Genomic DNA, 20,349 nt, shown 5'->3' on the forward strand with positions numbered 1-20,349 from the left:
CTGTTTTAAGGCAGAGGGGTGCAATGGTGTTGCCATGAAAAATGAAATTTAAAATAGTGAATATTGACAGAGCAAGGTTATCCTGACTGTCTCTGAGGTGTGATCTTTTTCTGCTGAGTCCATGTAGTGCACCATCTCATTTCATTCTGCTACCTGTAAGCTTAGGCAAGAAAAGTGTGCTATGGCATAGGGCTCTGCATATGGACTAACCCTGTTTCCTACGGATCTCTCACATGCTGCTAATCACTTCTCTGATGTAGGGGTTTGGGGTTTTTTTGTGGAGTAGTATCAGAGGGAGAGTCTCGGTTTATGACCCTAGTGATAAGACCCATGGCTGCTATTTGTCCACAGAGGTTTCTGCATGCTTATCAAGATCGATAAACAGCGACAGTCAACCCCCGGTGATGCACCCTCACCTGCAGCGATTGCTCTGGCTCTGGAAGCTGACAAATCTCTGTTTATCTGCTGATGGCTTAACTACCCTTATCCCGAGTGTGCCTCTTTCAGGAATCATCCAGCAGAGTACTCACACTGGCCAGAGATCTAACTGCGCTAAACCTTCATCTTTTAGTGTTGCAATACTGTAGCAGCTGAAGATTGTTTAATTAAAAATATATATTAAAAAAAAAAAAAAAAAAAAAAAAAAAACAAAAACAAAAAAACAACAAACACTACAACAACCCCTAAGCTGTTTTATCACCATTGTCTTCTGCAGATAATGTCCCAGCAGTCTCGGCCAGGCTGGCCTGTGAGCACAAAGAGGTGTTTCACTCACTAACCAGTCTTCAATATCTCTCCTGGCTTCTTCCCTCCGGGCACCCTGTGATAGCCTGGGATGTGGCTCGGATGTTCCCTGCTGGAGCTGATAGCAATCCCGGTCTTTGCCTCCTCATCCTCTCCCTCCTCTGTGAGTGATTAGGATTCACTCCCGGTCCTTTGTCTCTTTACTTGGGTGTCATTTCACTGTATTCATGTTCCTTGCCTTACCGATCTCAGCCCTTGATGGCCGAGGTCTTTGTTCTCTGTTCTAACTTGTCCTTTGTTTGGAGCTGTGTGCGGGAGAAGCGGGGGGAGGGGGCCCCGAGATGGTGACAACCCGCTAAACTGAGGATTTTCTCAGTTTCTCCTTACAAGGACAACTGCGGCAAAACCCAAATTCCCCATTGCCATACTTTACTTTGTTCCATTTCTCATCTTTCCTCCATTTGGGAGCTCCCGGCCCACAGCAGCCGGTCATAGCCCAGAATGGGTGTTTTTTTCCAAAACTGAATCAAAGCCCAGCTATAGTGGTAGACGACCATCATAAAAGAAAGGTCACCAAAGTAGAAAACTTTGGATGAAAGGGGGAAAATAAATACCAACATTGTATCCCACACATGAAAGTGCAGAGTAAGCAGTTGCTGCCCTATAAAACTTGTTCAAACGCCCGCGGTTTTGAGGAAGCAGTTTGGTACCAGCTTTGGCTTGCACAGTAGAACTGCAGGCCAATGCACATTCATCACTCTAATTTTATACAGCTGCATTATTTTCACAGTTTATGGTGGCACCATCTCATTTATGAAGTACACACTGCAGTTACACATATGGCCGTATTATTTTCAGCACTGGAAGTTCAATTAGTAGTTTCATTGAGCTAAGACTGTCAAAACAACAGCAGGAGTACACACCGTATTGCAGCTGTCCAAAATTTATATATGTTTATGCAATAAATACATAGCAATTTATGTGCTTCAATTTGGGTCACTAGTTCTAAAATAATACCAGAAACATCAGGTGAAAATCGCTGTCACTGACTCAAATTTCAATGACTGTGCCTCCAACTCTTCATTTATACCTGGGATAATTATGGCATGATCATGGGTCACAGAAACACTGCTTCTTCCCTGCCCAGAGATGTTATGAGACAAAACACTGATGTGAGCAACCAGGTCTCTTATTCATAGACCAAGCCTTCAAGCACAAATTCCTGTTCACCCCATTGCTCAAGCAGCAGGATGCCAGAATCTGGCCGTTGGAGACATCTCTGTCCATAATCCTTTACTTGAGTCATTTGCCAGCACCATAAGATGGGAAGGATGGGGAGAAGGAGAAAAATTATGCAAATTTCCTTGGTGATTGTGCTTGCTGAAAAATGTGGCAGTTTTCATGTCACTGATTTATTCCTAGTGCATTAGTCATTAGGGAGGGTAAAACCACAGTGATAAGGAGAGGTGCTGTGGGGTGCCTCGAACAGATTGCAAACTCTGCTTTAGTCAACATCAGTGCTGACTTTACCCAGCATTTGCATAGTAGCAAATTTAGCAAAGAGGTGGCTGTTGTTCAAAGTTATGAGAAAGAGCTTGGGAGGAACCAAGCACTCGTAGTGCTTCTGAAATGCTGACCTTTCATGCAGGTGCTGAGCAGCAGGAAACTGAAAATAAACTTTTCAGTGCTCCAATTTCACAATATGCAAATCAGAGAGAATAAAAGCTACCTTCTGGTGCATTCAAAAACTTGTTTATAGTCTTCCAAGCTTTCTTCAAACCCTGCATGGAAGGTACCACTGGGGCATGAAGTGCGGTGAAGTCTCTTGTGGCTGGTTCTGGTACAATGAGAAGAGGAAATGGTCTCAAGGCACCAAATCCAAATTAACAGATGTTTCTAGCAATTCTGTCCTCCTCCTTGCTCCACAAAATAATGGATCTATCCTTATCACCTTCCCTTAAACCTGGCCAAATAAAAAGAGGAAAATACTTAGAGCAGGAAATGAAGACTTGTGGGATTCAGCAGCCTCTGAGCAAGTTTTCTTTCACATCCTGACACAGCTTGGCATAAATTCAGCTTCTGACACACAGGGGAAAGTATACCTTTTTTGCTCTACTTCTTTGGCAGTTGTCATTAATTTGGCTCGCTTTCCCTTGCAGTCATGTTGACAAACACATTGCTCATGGTAGCATTTCAGCAAGCCCATTCAGGCAATTTATGTTTCAATATTTACAGGCAGCACTGCCTCATGCCAATTTGATCTTTTTGTAATGAATATGTTTTGACTTGAGACAGAGCGGGAACTTGCCTGTCACAGCCACTGCACCTGAAAGTTTATGCCCCCAGTTTCACAGTACAAAGAAATGTATTAACCCCCATATTATGTGGTTTTCTAGGCTTAAATTGATGTGTTTCTTTCCTGTTCTGCTTATTGACTCATTTCCTTAAATCTGGCTGCAGCTTGCTATTGAGTTTTAATCTCAGTACACCAGTAGTGGCTGTAACACCCCTTATCCAGCAGGAAGAGAGGTGACAGCAAAAGACAAAAGATTTTCATTACTTTCACAATAGAGTACAAATTATTGTTTTCTGATGAGAGACAAGGATAAACAACAGTGGACAGGACAGCCATGGAACAGCTGATGTATTTCTTTCAGAGGGAACCTTACCTGTCACTGTCACTCCAGTGTCCAAGTATATCTTATAAACCCCACAAAAATACTGACTTGGATTCACAGAGTTGTCATCAATTCTCTCTTGTAGTTGAACATGTTTAAAGATCCCTTACAAAAGAAGAACAGAAGGCAAGAGTGCTTCTTCCAGGAGCTGAGGAAATTAAAGAACAACTGCTTTTCTCCTCTGCCTTAACAAACATTTGAGGTTTCTGGTATTCATTCTGTCTGGTTCCCACTGGACATTTTGCTTGATATAAGTTCCTCTACTTTTTTGTTTTGTTTTGTTTTTTAAGTGGATTAAACATTTATGATTTTAATCCACCAGAGAAGAGATTTCAACAGCAAATGTGATCTTGCTTTTCCAAGCTCAGGCAGATATTTGCTCCTAGAGAAGCCTTTGAGTGTAAATACCAAGGATACAGCAAATGGCCTTGATTCAAAATTGCTTTAAAGCTAACAGCTGTCTGCTCCCTTCTATCTGGTCCATGATTAAAGAAAATTTTTTGTTGAATGCTTGCCCCTGGCTCTTTCAGCAATGTGAGAGACCTATGTATGAGATGAAATATATTGTTATAGGACTGGCTGGCTATTCAGTGTCATCTGGACTGTGCCCAAGCCTCCAATGGCTCAAGCACAATTTCCTGCCTGTAAGTGCACCCATTTAGATATCTAACTATATGATCTGCAAGGAAGTGCTGTGGCTCTAGTTTTTTTGCCAGCACTTCAGCACAGATTTAATAATAAACTGCAGGCACCCTACTTGATACTCACATTTAATTGCACCTGAACTGTCAAAATGCAGCCTTTGATCATAGGCAAGTTTCTTGCTCTTGCTTGCAGTTAAAGAGGATGTTACAGGAAGCATCAGGCCCCATCTGGAGTGGAAGTAAAGGGTGTCAAAGGACCCCGGTGCTTTTATTCATGCAGAATTTTTGAGTAAAGATACTATGAAAATGAACTAAGACCCTGCCATTGGGACAAAGCTTTAAGAGCCCAGGACTCATACATAGTCAGGCCTTGGGCAATTCTTTTCGCCTCTGGCTCCCCTAAAAAGATAAGGTGATAACGCCTCACTTCCCTCACAGGCCTTAGTGTGAGCTCATTACTTAGTGTCCTTAAGATACTTTGTAGATAAAAAATGCATTTGACAGCAAAGGCCAAATTTTCTTTTCATTTATCCCAGCCGATATTAAAGAGAATTGAGGCAGAGCCAGGGAAACCCGGAGGAAGATTTGGCTGTAGGCGTGAAGTACCATGACTGATCTGTCTCTGCAGAGCTCATTGAGGAAGCTCCTTGAGGAAGCTCCTCCAACCAGTTCTCCGGCCTCAGCTGGCACAGAAGCCCCATGCTTATGTTATTTTGTTGCTGCCTCTTTTTTAAATTGGCTGCCAAGGACTCAGTACTGCTGTTGAAGCCAATGGGTTTTGGCTTGTGTTGATCTGGATGATCTGCAGGCAGAGGCATCTTCTCGGCTTCTGTGGTACAGGAGGCATCACTTTGGGGTAGGCAGTGCAAAAGTGGCTGGGAGCTGCCTGTATCCAACCCAAATTCTGTAGATGAACCAGCACCAGTGTTCAGAAACAAGCCCCAGAGAAGTCCTGTGAGGCTGGGGTCACCTGGACTGGCTGCTGTAGTCATCAGGTATCAATCCACCCTATAAACAGAGGTGCAGAAGGGCAGGTGAGATGGCCAGGGTCATTCCTTCAAGGAAAACAAAAAAATGGGAGACTCTCCATCAGCTGGGTGAGGAGGCTTGACATTTGAGGCTGTCCTCTCTTTGTTTTGGGGACAGTGGCACTGGGGCAGGCAGGGTGAGGGGAAAAATACCCCTGCCTCAGGCAGCTGGAGCACTCTTCAGGGACCTACCAGCAGCACAGATCGGGCCCCACCTCTGCTCCTGGGGTATGTTGATTGTAGGTAAAGGCTCAAGAGACAGAGAAAGGAAAAACTTGTTCTATGCTAAATTGACAGTTGAATTGTGAAATACTTCTAATAAATTGCATCTCAAGGAGGGGCTTCATCTGACCAGCATTTGGATGAGTCTGATACTGAATGACATGGTATCCTGTAACAACCCACATCTGAGATTATTATTACTGTTACTACTATTATTATTATCATCATTATTATAACTATTATTATAATCTCAAGGTCTTGGGAATACAATCAAGAAAATACACATAGTGGTTTTGTCTAGCCTAGACTCTACTAAAAGAAGACAGACCTTACTGTCCCTTCTGCCTGTTTAGTGAGAAAAGAATGTCTTATACATAAAAGAATGTTCTTTTGGGGTGGGGGGATAAAAACCCAACCAAAAAAACAGGAAAAGCATGTTTATGATTCTGGCTCACTCATACATCAGAAAATCAATGGAGAGACCACTAAGGAGCAAAAGATTGCCACACACATGACTGTGAACTTACTAGTGGGGTAGAAGATTGTGTCCTCCTCCTCTCCCAATCCCACAGTAGCTGTCATCTGGTCCCTGCCTCATGCTGGGAATAAACACATTCCCAGATCCAATGGACACCATGGGGTTTACAGCTGCTCCAAAACTGCTGTGATGGTCCACCTCATGGCCCTTTTCCGCAGAAGCCTCGAAGAATAAAATGCACATACAAGCAAAAGCATGGTACATATCTTACTAAAACATATTCAGACTCAAACATCTCCCTGAGTCACATGGATTCACATGACTTTTGGGTTCCATGGACCTGTCCTTTGCATGTGCCTCCTAGACCATGGAGCTGCCTTTACACAAGTCACAGAACAGAGAAGGAGCAAAGCACCAGCAACAGCCAATAATAGCATCATTAGCTTATAAACCTTGATAAATGGAGGTGAACAGCTTTTTATGGCAGGCAAAGTATGTAATAGTGGCCATCTCAGGTTTTGTGGTGATAGATGGTATTTTCAATACCAACATTATGGTTTTCCAGGGGTAACCTCTGATACTGAGAATAAATATGCCTTTCTGTTTGTGGCAGGGAAGGGAGCACAGAGCTGTGCCAGAAGGGCTGCCATGTGCCCCCATCCCTCCTGCCAGCCCCTTTGCACACTGGCGATCGGGGCGATAGCAGTAATTCACCTCTAGCCCGAGATCCAAGAGCCTGAAAATCAAAGCAACATTGTCATCACCTCATGTGCCTCACCAAGAGCACTGGTGCTCAGAGGGGGCAGGGGGAGGTTGCATGGAGAAGGGCAGGGAGGGATGGCTGCACCACGCTCAGCACACTGAGCTCATGGGCTGCCATCCAGCACCATCCCAGGGAGAACCAGCATCCCAACTGCATTGCTTTCTGTGAAGCCAGCATATGGAAAAAATCCCACAGGCAGGTCAGTGGGACAAGGGTTTTCTTTTTCTGATGATTCTGAGAAACTTCTCCTTAAGGTAGACTGGGGTAAGATGGTAGCTGTAGACACTCTGTGCTAGCAAAACACTTTGGTGATGCAGAGTTCCTCATACTGGCTTTGGTTAAAGGCCTTTAAAGCTTTTGCATGCTTCTGTTGCCCTAAGGGAGAACTATCACCTAAAAGTCTGGTGCTTTATACATCAAAGAATGTCAGGAGTAAAATTAAGCTAGATGTTTTCATAAAAGAGTATCATCTTAAAATCCACTTTGGTGTTGTTGAGTGAAGAAGCTAGGATCTGAAGAGAAGCTTAAATAAAAGCTCCATTAAAAAAAAAAAAAAAAAAGATAAATGCAGAATATTTGTACCTTGGGACTTTTTGTTTTACCTCTTGAGACCCTTCATGAGCTATGCTGGTGTTCAGCTTCTGACTCTTGCACTTGTTCTCAGGAAATTAAACACCATATCCCTGATTTTTTTCTTCACATGAACATAAGATGGGACTGTAAATGTAAGCTGTCTCCACATTTCTTAGCGAGCAATATTGCAGCTCCTACAATTATCTAAATAAAATGCACATAACTGTAAGCTGAATTGCCTCTTACACCATTAACTCGGGTTTTATCTGGCTGTTGTTAGGGACAACCACATGTCACTTATGGAAAACCTGGGGTTTTGAGATGTAAGCACAAGGGATTCATTAGTTCCCCAGCATCTGATCTGACCCATCTTTAAATAACAGGCTGGCTTTTCAGAGGGACGATCCCCATCAATTCCTTAAATTGCTCACGCCTTCTTTAAGTGTCTTAGACTGAGCCCATTAATGCAGAACTATCCATGGCTATGTGAAATCATGGTATTTGTGTCCAGCTAAAGGACTAATTTTTTTCAAATATCAGACCACATGTGCTTGCATAACCACAAGAATAATCCAGAAAAAGATGAAAGAGACACCAGAGGGACAAACTTACACATACTATACAAACAATAAATGCATTCACAAATATACATTAAAGCAAAAATACCACTAATGTTTGTGGTTCTTTCCTCAAACTGAAGAAACATTTAAAAGGAAAATATTTTAAAAATTTCCTCTTCATCCTAGGTCCTGAAAGCAAAACTGATGGGTGGAAAATAAAAAATAAGCCAAATTACACTGAATAACCCCCAAATTAGTTAGAAGCAACCATGCAAAAATATTGGCAAATACAAACATGCTGAATTCAACTCCTTCATATTTTCATCATTTGCAGTAAGTCACGGCCATACTATAAACACTGGAAAAAGATTTTTAAAAAAATCTTTTCAGCCAGTGGTGCCTGCTCAGAGCTAATGTATATTGTGCTGTTTGCATCACGGCTGCAGCAGGCTGTTTCCTGAGAGACTGGCTTTGCATTGCCTCCAGTGCCCAGCAGGACAGGATATAGCATATTACTGTCAGGATGCACCCGGCTAAGTACAACCAGTCCAAACTGCTCCCAGTTCTCTGGGCCAGCTCAGGCAGAAAACAAAAGCTAGTTTAAAGTGGCTTTAAAGCTGCTGCTCCCAGGACTCCATTAATCATCAGTCTGCTGGGTCTTCCTCCATCCCATAAACAAGCAGATCATGCAACTCTGACTGGTAACCAAACAGGGTCATATTGTTCCAATGACCTGGGAAGGAAAGCTGGAGAGCAGAGCTTTGAAAATGGTAAGGTTTTACATATGGCAAAAGTGCCCATCAGACTTTATAGTTACATACAGGGGCATCATATGTGCTATGCCTGTGTAGGTCTAAGTCCTAAATTTGTATTTTATACATAGAAACTAATGTAGACTGAAGAAATGGACTGCAAAGGCATGTAATAAAGTGCTTCTGCATCCGTACAATCTTTCACACTCCTTTCTGTATAGCTTTTACACTCATCTGTCCTGTGAGAAAACTCTCCTTCTAAAACACCCATAACTCAGCAGTTTTGAAGAAGCAGGTTCAGCCAAGCAGAGAAATGCAAGTGTTGGAATCAAGATCTAAACCAGAAACTCACTGAGCTCAGGCTGTAGCAGAGTTTTGATTCAGAAACACCTCTGGTAAATAATTCTTTTGATTCCCGTATTTTCTGGGGGGCCAAGAAGGTGAACTCTTTTCTGTCAGAAAACAAAATCCATGGAACCCTCTTTTGGGGAAGGATTTTTCCTATGCTGCATAATGATAAGTAGCCAGTCCTTCTCTTGTACAGCTGCCAAACCTCTTCCTTTGCCTAGGCTTTCTGAAATAGAAATCTTAGTTTAGGATGACATTGGGGCTGCTTCTTTAAAAATGTCAACCCAAGGAACCAATTTTTTTCCCATGCAGGTGAGGCAAGTTTTCTGATACTTAGGTGTTAATTCAGCTCACAGTTAGCAATGGGAATGTTCTTGAACAAAATTCAATTCTTCAAAGCATGGTTAAATAATGCAGCAAGTTTCTTGGCGGTCCTAGATACTTCTAGAAGTCCTTCATAGACTGGAATTGGCTTGGGGGACATTAGACTTCAAATGGAAAGGCAAATTTAGTCCAACATCCTAAATACAACCACTTGGTCCTAAGCTCTGGCTTTAGTTGACATGAAACATATTATTACAAAGGATAGCAGTGACAAACTAAACAGCCATTTCCTCCCCCAGCCAAGGCAGAAATCAAGTGTTAGCTGAACCCTGCCAATCATAGCACACTATTAACAGTGGCAATTACACATAATCACCACAATTACTAATAAAATATTATCAGGGGTAATGGGATGGGTAATTGCTACCTTTCATCCAAGACCATGGCAAGACACACTCAAGAAAGATGGCACTACAATGATTCCCAGCTCCTCTCCTATTCAATGCCACCCCTTAGGAGAGCCCACAAGCTACAGTTCAGGAAGGGAAAGAGCAAAGGGGTGTCAATCCTCTTCCCCGGAAGCAGCTTCCAGGCCAAGACTGAGAGCACAGCTGCAGTAAAAATTACCATCAAAATAACTACTTCTTAAGCACTGTGATACCTGAATGTGACTGAGATGTCCATGGACACACTAAAAAATTTCCAGCTTGGTGCTTCCCAGAGCTGCAGTTGAGGATCATGGCTGCAGGCTCTAGCTCAGGACAGCTTCAAGGCAACTCTGGGGGTTGGCTTGACCTTTATCACTGATCTTTGGTCTCCATCAGGCAGGAGACCACATATCATCCCTCAGTCCCCCAAAATGCCTGGCTGTTGGCTGCAGGGACTGAACACAGATAGCTGTGGGAATTGAACAAATCCTCACTTCCAGCCTAGTGTGCATTTGCAAAGGGCAAAGTTAGCAGTGGAATGGTTAGGCCATCAGCCTTCCTGGCTGTGGGTCACCTCTTTACATGCTCATAGGGGGACATAGGAAAAAGGTATTTTTCCAGCTGACCTGCTGTCTTCAGAGGTTTGCATTTTACCTCACTCTCAGACTGATTTCCCACATTCCACATTAAATTATGTATGAGCAAGTGGTAACTTGTGTGCAGGGTGACACAGACCAGCAGCAGCAGTTCCCATGCTGAGGAACAGCTCATACACTTATTCTGTCAGAGGAGCTATGCTGAGATGGATGTTTGTGTCCCCTGCGAAGGAAACAACACTGGCTGTAACCTGGTGCAAAGGCACTTACTGAACTGGCATGCATCTAAAGCACAGGCTCCCATTTCCTTGGGGGTTATTCCATGAGAAGCCCCTCTGAAACCACTTGGGTAGGCATAGAGTGTGCAGCATGATCCCGTTTTGTGGGGACAGTAATGTTTGCACAGAGTGTAGCAGTGAGAGGCTCATCTGGACAGCAGAGAAACTCAGCCTGTTTGGCTCAATATATTCGAGTAAAGGAAAGGTGTCTCAGCAATGCACAGGATAAGAATAAGCTCAATCTTGGTCCAAACGTGGAGTAGAGAGTAAAATTACTGCTCTTCTAATAGTTCACACTGAGCATCGAATCTGGACCTTATCTCAATTCCCACCACATGCAGCTCTTTTTTCCCATTCACCAAAATATTTGCAGTCACAGGTAAAAGTACCTTTTATTGGTTTTACAGTCTCCTTATATTGCTGTAAAAGAAACAGGATTTGAGTCAGTAGCAACTATGTGTTGCTGAGCACACAGCAAATTCCCAGGGCTTTTTATTGGATTTCTCTACCTGGTACTAGGCAAATCCCCCAGGGGGATCAAAATTACTGCAAAGTCCAAGAGGAGCAAAAGTTTCACAATAAATAGCTGGCCCAGATCCAGCAGGCAGCCTGGAAGGCTGCCAGGCTGCCATTCCTCAAGTTAAGATGGCTGGAATCTGCAAGTCAGGTCCCAGCAGTGTGAGCAAATTCAGGGCGATTAGCTGGCAGGTCGCTGCAGCACGCACTGGAGTGGGAGGGGAGTCACAGGTTGGCTGAGCAGGTGGCAGAAGGTCAGGGAGGAAGAGGACACCAAAAAGAGGTGAAGAGAGAGTCTCTATCTGATAAAAAAAAAGCCCCTTGCTATTAGAGAAAGTAGCACAAAGGCATATGCAAGTACTTCATTACACATCTGCCACGTGCATAAATGGTGACAACAGTACCCAGCTTAAATCAAGGGCTGGAAAATGCATTTAAAAACGCTAAAAAAAAAAAAAAATCCACCGACTTTAAAATGTATCCTGTGTTGACAATAGCATGACCAGTAGGTCGAGGGAGGTGATTCTTCCCCTCCACTCTGCTCTCATGAGAACTCGCATAGAGTGCTGACTCCAGCTCTGGGGTCTGCAATGTGAAAAGGACAAGGATCTATTGGACCAAGTCTCTAGGAGGAGCATGGAGTTCTAGGAGTTACATGGAGTTCTAGGAGGAACATGAAGATGACCAAAGGGATGGAGCACCTCTCCTATGTGGAGAGGCTGAGAGAGTGGGTGTTGTTCAAACAGGAGAAGAAAAGTCTCCAGGGAGAGCCTTTATAGCTCTTCCAGTACCTTTCTAGCAGCTTCCAGTACCTAAAGGAGGCCTACAAGAAAGCCAGAGAAGGACTTTTTACAAGGGCATGTACGGAAAGGATCCGTGCTCATGGCAGGAGGGTTAGAACTTGGTGAACTTTAAAATCCCTTCCAGCCCAAATTATTCTTTGAATATTCTATAAATTTGCTTTATAGTTAGACAGGAAGCACAGAAAAAGAATTTTGCTGGAAACTCTTGGTGGAAATTTCTGCAAATTTTCTGTGACTTACACACTGTCCAGCTGCTTTTCCAAGGATGCTTTGTGGAGAAAGTGAGGGCAATCATTCTATGATGCCTCAGCAAGAATGAGCAAGGCTCTGAAACCTGAGCAGCATGCATTCTCTGAGAGACACAGTCATGCAGAGATTTGAGAGCAGCCATAAATTCCATACCCTGAACAACTGAGGCTTCTGCCCACACTGCAAAACATCACTGTTAAGAACTTCCCCACAGTGAAGGCAAGCCCATGCTGCCAGCAAAGACAGTCCACAAGGGCTCTGGTGAAAGCTGCTTCCTTTTCATAATGCTGCTGCTTTTGGGGCCAACCCAGAAATCCTCACCCTCACCTGCAAGGCACACTAGGAACTACTATGAAATACAAGTTTATTAGCTCTAGAAATATGGATGTCAAGTATGAGCATCTGGAACAAAGTAATTTGAGAGTGGATTCCTGTGAACTGTACTGAGATATAAATCTCTTTGATGGACAACCATTTTTGACAAGGCATTTCCTGAACAGGGTGAGGAATCATGGTTAAATTCCTGGAGACTGATGAGCAGTTCTGGGGAATGTGGAAGAAACATCCCAAGCCTGGGCAAGGAGGACAGCACTGTTTTTTCTGAACTTTTCTACTAACATTTCTGGGCATTAACAACATGATAGATGTAACTGAAAACACTGGATGAGTAGATCAAACATATGGAAGAGCTACTTACATTAGGCTAATGCAAGTTTATGTTTTCAATCTCTATAACTATGCTGTGGATTTAAATCTCAGCAGCTTCACAGAGTCATCTTATGCACCCTTCACTGCAGCATCTCTGTGAAAATTAGATTAATAACACTTATAAAATGTCCTCTGATCTCTAGATGCAGGGTATCTCCACACCATAGAATTGGTGGCAAATAAACATGGCTTTTCTATCCTGCTCACTCAAAGCTTTAGGTCTGGATATCAAGTTTGCATGTGCAATACAAAGGGTAGAAAAATCAGGCACACCAAGCTCAATTGCTTTTTTATCATTCAGCCCAAGGAGCCACAGGTTGTGAATGACCTGGGGTTTTACAGCTCAGGAGGTCATGACTGGGAAGAGCAGTAGAGAGTCTGCTCACATTCTCCACTTAGATCTGCCCAAACCAGGCAGAGCTTTAGCCTCATCTGTGGCTCACATTGCCCTCCCCAGGAGCCACACATTGACATATCCAGACAACTGCCATCACACTGAGACCAGCTGCCAGGAGGAACAACTAGGGCTACAGTGCAGCAGCCTCTGCTGGGGCTCCTGCCACCCATCCTCAGCCAGGAAAACAGGCAGGAGGAGAGAAGGAGAGGAGGCATGACCTTCCACAACACCCTGTGGAGGCAACTCCACAGTTTCAGTCACCATGTGTAGAAGATGCCAGATGGCACTTCTGCCTACTGCCACCACAATGTAACTTGCAATAATGAGCAGTAAATGTAAATTGTGGAGTTTCCTACCACCTACAGGAAATTTCTAGTATTAGGGAAGTGTGTGTTTATGTTTCTGTGTGAGTTTGAGCATACATACAAGCTTATGTACTTTAATGACATTGGTTATTCCTAGGAACATGGATGATGACAGGCTCCATTTGTCCTGCAGGACTTATAACAAAGGAATTAATTAATTCCTGCTTAGGCATCATGCAAGAGAATGGGACTGAGCAAAAAAGGCAGCTCTGCCTAGGCAAGCTTGTGGAGCAAGTTCAGGAAACCCCAGCAAATCAACAAATCAAATCAGAAGGTGGGGATTCCATTGAAAAATCCGAGCTCAGTGCCTGCAGTGCCAAGCTGCTTGTAGAGATGAGGTATTGCTTTCCACGGATTTCTGCAGAACTCATTTCTTAACAAGTGACACCAGCAAAGCACAAAAGGAGCAACCCCTTTGTTAATTTGTTAGCATCTTTGGAGAGGTTTGTGTAAGAGCACATGAATTGTCTTATATGAGCACATTTCCAGCTAAGGAGACCACGAGATTCACAGTCTACTGGCATGAGAATAACTAGGTCTAAATCTGACCTAGATGTTCATTAATTCATGTCACATTCCCTCCAGTGGTGCTCAAGTTCAAGTCAACCTCTTCCAAGTTAGCACAATACTTTTATGCTGTCTTGTTTCTACAATATCTGCTAAGAAGCAGATGCAGTGAGGTCATGGTAAGCTTTGGTCATGTGAGAGCAAAGTAAATTCTCAGAGCTTTTAAAAGGCAAGAAGAGATAAAAGAGAAGCAAGACTTCCTTGAGGAAGGGATGATGTATGGATATTGCAATGTCAGGCTACGTAAACACAGCTGCAAATCTCCATGTAGAGTCAAGCTGCTTTATGGGGTGTTTATTACACATCTAGATGGATATCTCTTTATATACTTACAGAAAACAAATATCCACATAAAACACCCTTCTGCAAGTGCTACTCAGGCCTCTTCACTGCTAAGAAATTGTTACAAGTGGGATAAGGGAGTAGAAGCATTCAGATCAGAGTAGTGACTACAGGTGAGCCATACCAATGAGATCACTGGCCTTACAGTCCAGCACTCCACGGTAGCACCATCAAATCATCTTCTACACTACTGCAAGCACTGCCACCACTGGGCCTTTTAACAGCAGTTTGAGGCCATCAATCAGCTGCCAACATGTCATCAAAGCAGGGAAGAGCCACCAAAACGGACAGTAGCACTGCAGTATCATTGGACATACAATAGAAATTGGCTCTAAAAGAAATGTGGACATCAAATCAAACAAAATCAGTTGGCTTGGCAAGGGATCAGTCTGGTTTATCAAAACATTTATGGATGCAATACCTTGGCTTGCTTTCCTGTGGGCAGTCACCAGGAAAAGAAACATGGTTGGAGGGATACCTGATGTCAGGTATTTTGCACCTTTGTAGCAAGTTCTGCACAGATTATTCTCAACTTGCAACCAGCAGTGTAGCACTTTGCTGGTTCTAATATTTATTTTCAGCCACATCAGCACCCTAATCTCCAGCTACATCATCTTTTGTGTCATAACAAAGAAGAGGGCAGGAGCAAAAAGCCAATAAGAAAGGCATATCTCCTTTACAGTGTCTCTTCACTGGCACAAGTTTTACAACCAAACTTCCTGTTAACTTTCCTCTGTACCTTGCATCACATCTATGAATTCCAATATCACCTGTATGCACCTTCTTTTCTCTCCAAATTCTTCCAGATTTCTTTCAGAAGGGCTGTATACCAGTCAGCAGAGACTAAGCTAGAACTAGAAAAAAGAGCCACATATGGGGACTAGCCTGTTAACAAAGCTCCAGCTAAGAGAATGATGGCAACTTCCAAAAGAGCCATCAAGGACTTCTCTACTCTAGGACTGACAAGTGCTGAGTAAAGGGAATCCTTTTAACAGATTTCTTGCTACCCCTTGGCCCCATGGCACTGGAATAGTAGGACATGGAAGACTGAAGACAGAGTGGTGTCTCTCTTGCTGTTGGAAACCCTTGATGTGGCTACACTCCTGATCACTTTCTTACTGCATCACCCACCAATCCATCAGAGCATGTTTCTTCAGTACAGGCACAGGTGAAAAAAATTGGAAAATAAAATACCAAAATAGAAAGCTGGGAAGAATATCTGTAACCATCTAGTGGAGGAAACCTAAACATGAGTGTACATAAGTCCACGGGACCTGATGAGATTCCTCTGCAGGTCCTGAGAGACCTGAGAAATGAAGTCACTAAGCCACAACCTGTCATTTTTGAAAAATTGTGGCAGTCAGGTAAAGTCCCTGATGGCTGGAGGAAAGGAAATATAACCTCCATTCTTAAAAAGGGGCATGGTCAGCAGGTCAAAGGAGGTGATTCTCCCCCTCTTCTTCTGTGAGACTCCACCTAGAGTGTTGTGTCCAGCTCTGGGGTCCCCAGCATGAAAAGGACACAAAACTGTTAGAGCAAGTCCAGAGGAGAAACACAAAACTGATGAAAGGACTGGAGCACCTTTTCTCTAAAGACAGGCTGAGAAAGCTGGGGCTGTTCAGCCTGGAGAAGAGAAGGTTGCATGGAGATCTCATAGCAACTTTTGAGTATCTGAAGGGGGCCTACAGGGAAGCCAGGGAGAGACCCTTCATCAGGAACTGTAGTGATAGGACGAGGAGTAATGGGCACAAATTGAAGGAGGGGAAATTTAGATTGGATATTGGAAGAAAGTCTTTACTATGAGGGTGGTGAAACACTGGAACAGGTGAGCCAAGAAGGCTGTGGGCACCTCAACCCTGGCAGTGTTCAAAACCAGGCTGGATAAGCAACCTGGTTTAGTGGGAGGTATCTCTGCCTATGGCACGGGGGGTGGGAACAGATGATCTTTAAGGTTCATTCAAACCCCTTAACATTCTATGGTTGAAGTAGTTAATGTAGCATCTATTGCATAACTGTCAGATATTATGGCATCTGTGGGCAACTTTTATTACTTCCAAGTTTTATTTCTGTATTAAAAAATAAAAAATCCCAGACTTCCTAATCATGCATCTTTTCCTTACAGTTGATCTCTCACTGTAGTGACTAACCAGATATACCAATCACCTCAACAGAGATTTTCTTAAACTCTGGCCCACACTGAACATTTTCATCATAGCCAAAGGAAGAAGCTCCCTTTTATGATTTAGAAGCTGAAGTTTTCTGTTGCAATAACAATTTTGCAGTCATTATGTATTTTGTTAAGGGGATTCTCATAAACTGCCCCTGCATCAGGAACTCTTTACCAGCAGAGAGCTTCTAGTGGAGATGCCTGCCTCTAATAAAAGTACTCCACTCCTCCAAACATTATCAGATGAGATGGGAGGTTTTTTCCCTTATTTATTTTTCCTCTGGGCAGGTTTAGTACCCAACAACCGAGAAACTCCTTCAAGGACAATACAAGGCACTCTGAATCATGGATGTCTCAGACACTCACATGCCATCCTGCATGCCCTCCTACTGAGGAAAAAGCAGAGAAGGGCAACCAAATCCTCCCCCAGCAAAAATGAGTGGTGACAGGAGATGAAAGCTGCTTCCCCCTGCTTTTCTCTCCCTCCATGTCCTCCCTCTGTGTGTGGCTCTAAGGAGGTGGTAAAAGGTGCAAGTTGTGGGAGAAGGAGAAGCAGCATTTCTCACAGCTGAATTTTTGCCAGCATGAGCTGTGGTTCATGAACTCAGCCTCTGGCCCAAGGCTAAGTTCAATTGTGTCTGAAGTCTGATGAAATGCTTTGCATTGCTCCAATATAAATTTTTATTTCAGCTGAGGTTTTTTCCAAGGCAGGAGACAATTCCTCTGTCTGACTAAAAAACAAGCTTTGAGCGCTGTTTGTAATGCATTAAAAGGGATTTGCTTTGTTAATTTTCACAAATACCAAAACCATTCTGCAGGCATATAAAATGTACAGTAAAAAAAAAAAAAAAAAGTCATCCATCTAAAGATCACAGAGGTTGTCTTCTTTGCATTATGTCCAGCTGAAATGATCAAAATCCTGAACTTTAGGATTTTGTAATTCATAGTGAAATTTTTACCGTAAAAAGATATTTCTCATACTAAATGGCTCTTTATGAGACAAAAACGTAACAAGATCTAATGGCTGGAAACTTGGCTAAGAAGATACAATTAATTTTAATAATTACTAAGCATTGAGAGTAATTAGCTGCTAGATCAAACTACCACTGAATAATAATATTTTTTAAAAATCTTAATTTCTGGCTTCATTTAATTGAAAGTACATGTTCCCTTATAAGGTGCACTGTAACTCAAACAGAAGTTACAGGGCTGAAGCAGAAATTACTCAGAAAAATGCTATGACCTGCATTATACAGGTCATATATATATATATAGGTCAGACTGGATGATCTAATAGTTCCTTCTGGCCCTAAATCCTCTGAATTATGAGTCTAGGGTGCTCTCCTTGTAGAGTCCAAAAATGCTTTGCTGACACAAGGTTATAATCCACTGTCATACTGCAGACCAACCACGGCATCACCTCAACATCCCAAATCTGCATTTTATGGCCATCTCTAAAGGGAGAAAACATTAAATAAAATATTATATTTACTAAATTATATTTAGTAAATAAATCAAGTATTCTGTATTTCAGAGGAATAGCCAGCAGATCTGGTATGTGGAAAATTTCCCTTTTACAAAGAGAGAGCAGGACAGATGTGCATTATGAATGTCCCTGGGCCAAGGATCCTGTCTGCCCAGCAGAAGCACCATCTACTTCTAGGCCGATGTCTTGATGTCATCCTAGCAGAGCCACAGTGACCTCAGCTAAGGATACGGGCTTTTCCTCACTGAAAGGAGCAAACAGCCTGACCATCTACCCCAGCTCTCTGTATTATAGGCAACATACAGAGATAAGACTCTCCTGCTTCAGGTACTGCTAAACAAGCAGTACAAGGCAGTGCATGGTCATATACACACACTGACATCAATACTAAAACATAGGCATGTGGATGTCCCATCCCTGGAGGCAGTCAAGGCCAGGCTGGACAGAGCTTTGTCCCTGCCTATGGCAAGGAGTTGGGAGTAGATTATATTTAAGGTCCCCTCCAACCCAAACCATTCTATCATTCTGTGATAATGAGGAATAAATTTTCAGCAGGCAACGTTAAGCTATACAGGGTTTGCTTATTTTAGTTGCAAACCAACAAGACTGCAGGTTGAAGTTGCCTCTATGAACTCAGCTCAAACTTTGGGAGCTGTCCTGACACAGTAACACAACAAACATTGGTTCCTGATTCAGCTCCAGGAGAAGATGCCTCACTTTTGTGTAGCAGGGAGCCCAAGCCAGCCAGCCCTGCAGACACAGATGAGTTCTTCCCTTGGCACCCTCCCACCACCAGCACAGCAAGATCCCCCCCATACCCAGGGTCAGCATATGCTCAGCAGTTTCACAGGTCTGGCTGCATCCAGACCATGCCCCCTGGTACAGCAGATCTCCAGGGGTGCAGCATGGGGTGCTGAGCCATGATCCAGAGCTTTCCTGGACTTCCTGGTGCAACTGAGAGGAAGGATTTACTTCTGAGGCTCAATAAAGTCTGGGAAGCCCAAAGATGTCCCCTGAAATAGCATTAACATGCCTGAACCCAAATGCCTCCTCTTTACAGAGACAAGGAGAGCTTCAGAGGCCTTTTCTGTGTGGCTTACAGATAGAAGGCTGACTGATCATGTACAAAATTTGTTAGTGAAACAAGTGTGTGAACATCAAGGCTTGGAACAATTGTGACCATATAAACCTCTAAGGGAATCTAATCACTGTGGTAGTATCAGAACTGCTGAAGCAATGTTTGAGAGCAGAGCAGGGAATGACCCCAGAGAGGATCATCCCAGGCTCCTGCTCTAACAGAGTGTGACCAGACAGCTGCTCATGTCCATGTGACTTCTGTAAAGCCCCTTAAGGCATCCCTCCATTGCAATAGTCAAACCACAGATCTCTTACACAAAAAGATGCTATAGAATGAGCCTGAATGCTTTTCCAAACCTGCTGAAGAAGATATTGCATTTAAATTCTGCAATCAAGCCTAACAGGTGTTTTTTAATATGCTACTGCATTGCTCAGCATGCCCTTTCTCTCCCTTCACAGTCACATGGCTTTCCTACTGAGTTTTATTTTAACCTAAGGTAGCATTTTCAGCAGGCACACATCATATGAACAAACCAGAAAATTAACAGGCTGGTGATTTGCTGCTGCTCTTGTTAAGACAAACACAGAGAACATCCTTGTATTCATAAAGCTCAGCTACAAAAACCTCAGCCAATGAGAAGTTAGGAAGCTGCTGCTCCAGTCAAGTTACCCTTAGGTTTGTTTTGAACTATTCTGTAATCAAGAAAAAATGAGGGACCAACGGTTTTGCTTCCTTGCTGGGCCTTTTTATCTGCTTTGGCCCAGGACTCCTTGCTTCTGTTAAGCTGGGTCCCATTCCTTGGACTGTGCTAGGGCATTGTTACAGGATGTATGTGGGTATGAGGCAGGTGGGAGCTGTAAGCAGCAGAGCATTGACTGCCTCATCTGGGACAGGGCTTAATGGTTCTGAATCATTGTGCTGAGGATCTTCAAGACTTGGCCAAATAGATTAAACATGATAATAAAACATATACTGAAACAAACATTCTTCTTTAAATGAATAACCCTGCTCCAAGTTCAACTAATGCCTGTACTTTATCCTGGTTCCCTTTGTGTAAAGAGTGGGTTCATCACTGATATTAGTTCAGAGCAATGTGTTGAACTATGGATTGTGAAAGGCACATCTACCACAAGAGTGGAGCTCTATAAATAATCTAAACTAAAAACACTTGGACAGGCGCATGTAGCTAAAGGACTTCATACTTCAGTGGGCAAAACCACAAAATACCAAAATAATTAAATTCATCCCTCAGAAG

Source organism: Oenanthe melanoleuca, chromosome 2 (assembly GCF_029582105.1).
Source record: "Oenanthe melanoleuca isolate GR-GAL-2019-014 chromosome 2, OMel1.0, whole genome shotgun sequence".
Classification (NCBI taxonomy): domain Eukaryota; kingdom Metazoa; phylum Chordata; class Aves; order Passeriformes; family Muscicapidae; genus Oenanthe; species Oenanthe melanoleuca.